Source organism: Puntigrus tetrazona, chromosome 8, assembly GCF_018831695.1.
Source record: "Puntigrus tetrazona isolate hp1 chromosome 8, ASM1883169v1, whole genome shotgun sequence".
NCBI classification, from domain to species: Eukaryota; Metazoa; Chordata; class Actinopteri; order Cypriniformes; family Cyprinidae; genus Puntigrus; species Puntigrus tetrazona.
The window spans coordinates 5,964,262-5,971,596 of NC_056706.1; the positions used below are offsets into that span (position 1 = coordinate 5,964,262).

The 7,335-nt window shown below is 36.5% G+C and overlaps 1 pseudogene; it reads left to right on the forward strand.

The window, feature by feature from the left end:
- The first annotated feature begins 491 nt into the window (after nt 1-491).
- LOC122350919 lies at nt 492-3,120 on the forward strand (annotated as a pseudogene).
- The last annotated feature ends 4,215 nt before the right edge of the window (nt 3,121-7,335 follow it).

The following is a 7,335-nucleotide window of genomic DNA, read 5'->3' on the forward strand; positions in this document are numbered from 1 at the left end:
GGGAACTGACATACTCTGCTTACAGTGGATATATATATATATATATATATATATATATATATATATATATATATATATATATATATATATATATATATACACACACACACACACACATCCATTTTAGAAGTAGCAAAGATGCACCAGCTCAAATCAAATTTTAAAATGACAAAATTGTTTGGACATAATTGTGATAGTAATAAAAAAGATAATTAAACGAATAATTAAACGAAATATTCTGCACTATTGGGGAGTGTTTCGATTTGAAAATGAGTCCAAATGGTAGGGATGGCTCAAAACTTTGAATTCCGAAACTGGGCTCTGCCTTTTTAAAAAAGAAGCGTGATGTCATAAACATGCGACTAAATGTCCTGTGTGCGTTTGTTTAACTGAGTGCAGAATGAGCTCCGCCCGGAGTCGCGTGCATACAGTGGGGAAAACAACTGCACTTTATTCGTTTAATTTAATTAACTGTATTTATTAAGTGAATGATGCATCGTGTCTTCTGCTCGCGGTGGGTATTATCCGGGCTGTCGGTGACGGCTGGCATAGGCATCGGTGCCACCTTGACAGCAACCGGCGATCGCCTTACAAAACACGGGAGACGAGTCACAGCGGCAGGCTGCTGGACCGCGTCCCGGTCATCCCCATCCCGAAGAGTCGACGCGGCGTCAGAGATCAGCCCGTACCAGCCGGGACAGCTCGCTGTGAGCAGATCCACGGCTGTGATGAAGTACGGCTTTCCTTCCCTGTCCAACATCAAGAACAGAGAGTCTTACGTGACCTCCATACGACCCTGCAGAAACAGGACCGCGGCCTGGGTCATAGAGCAGCTCAACCCCGACACGGTAACCGGGACCTCGGACCCAGAAAGTTCTGCGAATTCAAAGAGGACGACTCAGTTCGTGTTTACCACAGATCGAGCAATGCGGATTACAAGGGCAGTGGATTTGATAGGAGTCACCTGGCTGCAGCAGCCAATCACAGAGGAAATGGAGTCAGAAAGCCATGGATGACACCTTCTACCTGAGCAATGTGTCACCGCAGAGGTGAGCGACTCACCACGTATAACAGATGCTCAGCCCCTCTTCAATGAGGCCTTACTGCAAACTGCTGTTAAGACATTACATTTACAATGAAAAACGTGTCATTAGATGGTATTAATAATCCATTTTAAAAACACCACATATATGCATTATATGTAACTTATATTTTTCAATGTACATTTATCAGTGATTTGTTTAGTATTAATAATAATGAATTTATACCGTTCGTCTAATTAATTATTTTAAAAATCCAAGAAAAAAAGTAATAATAATCAGTTCAAAAATGCTACCTATAAAGTGTTTATTAGTAATGCGTTAAGTAATACACTTTTTATTATTTATTTTCATATCATTTATTATCCAATATATACTATTAATATATATATATATATATATATATATATATATATATATATATATACGTATATATATATATATATACATATATATATATATATATATATGTATATATATGTATATATGTATATATATGCATATACATATCGTATATATATATACATATAAGTATATACATATATATATACATTATATACACATATATATATCATTATATATACATATATATATATATATATATATATACACAGATATACATATACACATATATATATATATACAACATGTATATATATATATCAAACGTATACATATACATGTATATATACAGATAGCATATATACATATATATATACAATATATATATATACACATATATATATATATATATATATATATATATATATACACACACATACACACACACACACACATAATGGCAACAGGGTGCGAGTATGAAACACACGTATCGCAGAGGCCATGCTGCAATACTCTAAATGAATCTGTTATATTTATTCTAAGAGCACTGCCTAAGCAGCACATACTAACTTTCTCTAAGATATTAAACACAAACATATTAAAACAAACAAAAATATTTAAATAAAAAGATCATGTGACAAGAGTTTAGGTTTTAGAAGCTTGGAAACGCCAGTGTCTTCATTCTAAAGCGCTGGTGTAAACGCGACCTAATAGGGCTTAAATAAACACAGACAATAGCTAATCATACACTGTATTGTTTTTAACACCGCCATATATGATATTTTTCCTTACACAAAACGTCTGTTTTCCTCTTAATTTCAAAACAGACTGATTCGCAGTAAGATTGCAAGCATTACAGTGTAAACTGATTGACACAGATAATCATACCTGAAACAGAAAACTAATAAATACCTTAAATTTCTCTTCTCACGTCGAAAACTGCGGGCTTTCACAGAGACACACATCAATGCATCTTTGCATGAGCGTTTATTAGACGGAAGGGCGTGGTCTCAGAATTGAAGATGCAACATATCGCCAGCAGGGGCCACTCATACTTCATTAAATAAATAACAGCCATTTGATTTAGACAAAATACATAATACACACAACCATTAAAAGGGATGCATGTGGTTACTTTTTTTTTTTTTTTCGTTTGCGGATAATTATGGCTGTTAATATTGCAGATTTCTTTCCCATGAATCCTCATCTAAACCCAGAACGCATGGAACAACTTGGAGAAATATTATTACGCTCTCTCACTAAGCATTACCAGAATGTCTTTGTGTGTACGGACCGCTCTACTTGCCCCCGTACAAGCCTATCAATACGCTCTTAAAAAGCACTGCTCGAGATCCTGAAATCAAAACTATTTAATCACCCGATATTATAAATGAATTGATAGAACCTAATTGTTCGCTCTCTGCACCTACAGACAGGAACCTGGCGGGAAAATGTATGTGAAGTATCAGGTTTTGGGAAAGAACCATGTAGCCGTGCATTCGACTCACTTCTTTAAGGTGGTGATCCTGGAAAAGCCAAGGGAGACGTGGAGCTGCGGTCCTATGTGATGCCCAATATGCCAGTAGATGAGAAGATTCCTCTAGAGCGCTTCCTGGTTCCCATCGAGGAGCATCGAAAGAAGGCGTCTGGACTGCTGTTTGTGCCAAACCCTCATGAAGAGGACCAGCAGTCTGAAAGCCATCACTGCAGGCTAGTGAGGAGTTTACAGGAGATGGCTGAGGGGAATGTTAAATTCCTCTAAAGGTTTCATTATGTCAAACATTTAGAAAGTTATAAAGTCAGGGAAATTATTTAATTTTCGATATATGTGGTAAAACTACTGAGAGAGATCATATCATTCACTAGGACAGGCTGTATTGTTTAATGAGGAAGATTTAGAGTGTCACTGTTTTTAGATGTCAGCCCAAAATTAGGATTTTTAACAGAGCCAAACCTTTGTGAGAAATTAGATTTCAATTTCGTCTGCGAAATGGCATTTATACTACTGAAAAAAAAAAGCAAAAAACATCCGTTATCCTTGAGTCATGTGTGTTTTTTTATTCACATTTGATCATGATTCGAAATTAATGGTGTTTAGAAACAGTATCGTTTTTTTTTTTTTATCCTCTTAAAATAAACTTAATTCATGACTGGCAACATGTTAAACGCATTATTTGCTATATAACTGAATTATATACTCAAGTATACAATCTACAGTGTGTATAACAGACCTCTAAATAAGACAGGATGAGTTTAAATAATTTAGTGAATGAAGACAACCCACATAAAAAAATGATAGTCATTTATGGTATGTACTATTTCTGTAAAGTAGTTTAATTTGTTTGTGGTAATATAACAACCACGGTAGTATAAAAAATTATTTTACCCAATACTGTACTTTTTCTACAACTATAGGGTATATTATACTACAATAGTTTTTTTTTTTTTTTTTTTTTCATAAAATTAAAATCTTGATTGTCAGTAGGATTCAGTTGTTTTGATCAACATCACATGTAATATCCTACATATCCTATCTTTAATAGCCTTATCTGCCTTAAAAGCAAATTACAAAAACTGTGCACATCCACTTGAAAAGCACTAGATGGCGCTATGGTCTCAAACAACTATCATATTATTTCAAGAGATTGAGTTGTACCGTTATGAAGAAGTCAAGGTTAGCACGGTCCAGTAATTACACACACACACACACACACACACACACAAAAACACCTTTCGCCATTGAATTACATTCAAAAGAAGCAGTGTGAAATTCCACATACTCTTTTGAAATAAAATGCGTTAAATACATCACAGATATTCTATTGTATTACGTCACGGCTTGCTTTTAAAGAAAGACGTCAGTGATGACACTCATGGACAAATACTTTGCTTTTATTTTGAACGGCACTCACTGAAGTGCACCCATCTTGACAATGGCATTCTACATGGATATATACATTCTGTCCATAGCATTTTTACTTAACTTTACACAGGTGAAACAATATATCTTTTTTTTTTTTCCTCAACAACAGTATTTTTCTTGGACTGTACAGAAACTAACAAATAAAAGTAAGAACCTTGAAATAGCTAAATAAAACTTTAATAATTCTAGAGGCAATTGTACATGAATTGCACTGAACATTTTCTTCAACACAAATGACTTCTCGTATCGGTCTCCTGTTCATGTATGTACACGTGGCGAAACGGTCAGCTCTAAAACGTACATGGTGTAGAGGTAAAGCAGAAAACACCGTGGAGCTTTAACGTGGTTTTCATACATAATCTGCCAAGCAAACGAAAAAAAGCTGTCTTCCTTTAAATTGAAGTGAGACTCAGCAGCAGCCCTTTGACTTTCAAAAAAGCGCAATTAAGGGAGTTAAAACATAGTTAAAGTGTTTTGATGTGCCGTACTATTGCCTTTAAATGGTTATGTTACAGGAAGTCAGCGTGTTTCGTTTGCTTGTTTTCTGTATTTAGAGGTCGGTGTAAAGATGTGGCCATATTATCAGGCGTTCACGGCAAATAAAAAAAGGTTATATTGTAATACTGTGATGCGCAAAACCTAGGCCAACTCACACAGAAGCAGCTTTGTCAAATTCACGTAATCAAGCTGAACTGTTTGGGATAAATCTGCGAGATTACTGATTGCTTTTGTAACGATTGGATGTCGCCTGTGAAAATTAGCGGTTTAATGAGAACTCGCTTTAAGATTTAAAAGTAACGTCATTTCTGCATCACGAGCCTAACCAGCCGCAACCGGAAAAAGTGTTTTCGGACAGGTTTCTCAAAACCTAATAAACACAGTTCTTCCTTCACACCAGCGGTATAGTAGCATCCCAAAAAAAAACTTCAACTTTAAAGAAATGTAACGTCACCGTGAGACCAAAATGATTTTTTAATGAAATATTGCAGCGTTTACTATAAATGATTCATTATTGATATTATTAATTCATGCGTCCTCGTCGCTCACTCCCTCTTTTTCTTCCCGGCTGTGATCGCAACAATTAGCAAACAATCCGACAACGCACTCAATTCCCTGTCAACAAAAGTCCAGTTCTATTTTTATTTATTTTTTCTCTCTCGTTCAAGAAGACATTTCACCCGGATGTGCGTCACAATTCATAGTTTTCAGTCACGTGACTGGCTCGGCGGACCTGGAGGGCAAAACATCCGTGAAACTGCAGCACAAACCTGTTGATTTTCCATTCAAGCCATAAATATTTAGATAAAAATAAATAAATGTGGGAAAAACATGCAGGTTTTAGCCATTATTTGCAATATTTCAATCACTAAAAACATCAGGACATTCAAAAATATTTAATGTGAAAACACTTAAAGTACCTTTTGTCTATTAAAAGAGCGATATGAAAATATCTAAAGCAATATACACCCCGTTGATGATGCTGTTCGTATTTTACTAGGCAAGATCCCCAGAATGCAATGCGTGTTTTTGTTTAACTTGATTTCTAAGGGAAACGTTTGATGTGTAACTTTGCACATTGTGTTTCTACAACATATGCATCATTAATAGCCTGATTTGGCTTTAATAATATAGCAATAATTGTATTACTATACTTGCGATCCGTGGCAGAAAGCCGTGTTTTGCCCTCCAGGTGGGCGTTACGTTACAGGACCTGTACATTACGTTAAAACTATGAAATGGGAAAATATTCTGTTCACACTCAGCATTCGAACTTCAACAAGGACTCTTCATTTTGGGGTTAAAACAACCAATACAGGTGAATAAATAAATTAACGAAACACAATTTAAAACATAAATTAAAAAAAAAATTCCAAAAAACCCAACAACGGTTAAACAAAGCATACTTTCTCATGAAGCTTGTATGATTAAATAAAAAAAAAAATCGAGAAAATACAGAGAATGCTAAAAATCAGATGCCTGATATGACGTTTATGCACAAAGTGGTTTGCCCTTGCAGTTTTACCAAAATTATTGTCCCGAATAAACTGATGTGAATATTTGTGTCGCGAAGAAACACTGACAGTCTTCAAACTCTTCTCCACGAACCTGAGTTTGAATAAAGATCAGTGAAAGCTAAAACAGGTTCGCCCCGATACCGGAGCAAAGGGTCTGTCAGCAGCGGGGTTGATGCAACTATTGCCGTGCCGCTCGTTTGATGCAAACCGCATCTGAAGAGCAGAAAACATCACAACCTTTAAGTAAAAAACCAGCCACGTACCCTTCACACATCAACTCGAGCGCTGAATGCTATATGCTTTGTACTTGCTGCTCTGAATAGCCTTTATAACAAGTCCACAGAAGCAGGTTTTGGTTAAAGGGTCCATTCTAATGCTATAGAAAGTGCATAGAGTGGAAGAAAGACATCGTAGGGGCACACACACGACTGTGCTGTAGGTACGATGTTGGGTATACTGGCCAACGGCAAGCAGTATGGGGACGTTTCTGTCCACGGCGTCGATAGTGGAGGGGTTAAAGTGGTGTGTCGTCGTCTTTGCCCTGTCTAGAAGCAGCACCTGAATATACAATCAGAGCTTACATTGTTTTCTTTCGTTTAGCTTCTAAATAAAGTAGTACAGCAGACCTCAGCACAGGAAATACACACTGTACCAAAAAGAAAAGAAAAGAAAACCTCTTTCTCTGAAAAGCCCATAAAAAAACTATATACATTAACGAGGTGCGTCGCCTGGGTATAGACTAAAATGTTATGAACGTACAAAAAAGTATGCAAAGAAACGCGATGCTTAAAAAGTCCTCTCCTCAGACTTACTAAACAAAAACGCTTGGCGGTTCGCGCTGCCGCCGGCGAAAGTACGCGAGCAAACAAAAACGGTATAAACGCACGTTCGCGCATGCGTTACACAATAAAAATGATTATTTCGACAAATAGTTACACTGTTATCATGCCAGGTGCGCGCAGCCTGAATCTAGAGGCGATAAAGAATCCGTGACAAGGGCTATGAATGAAAGCGT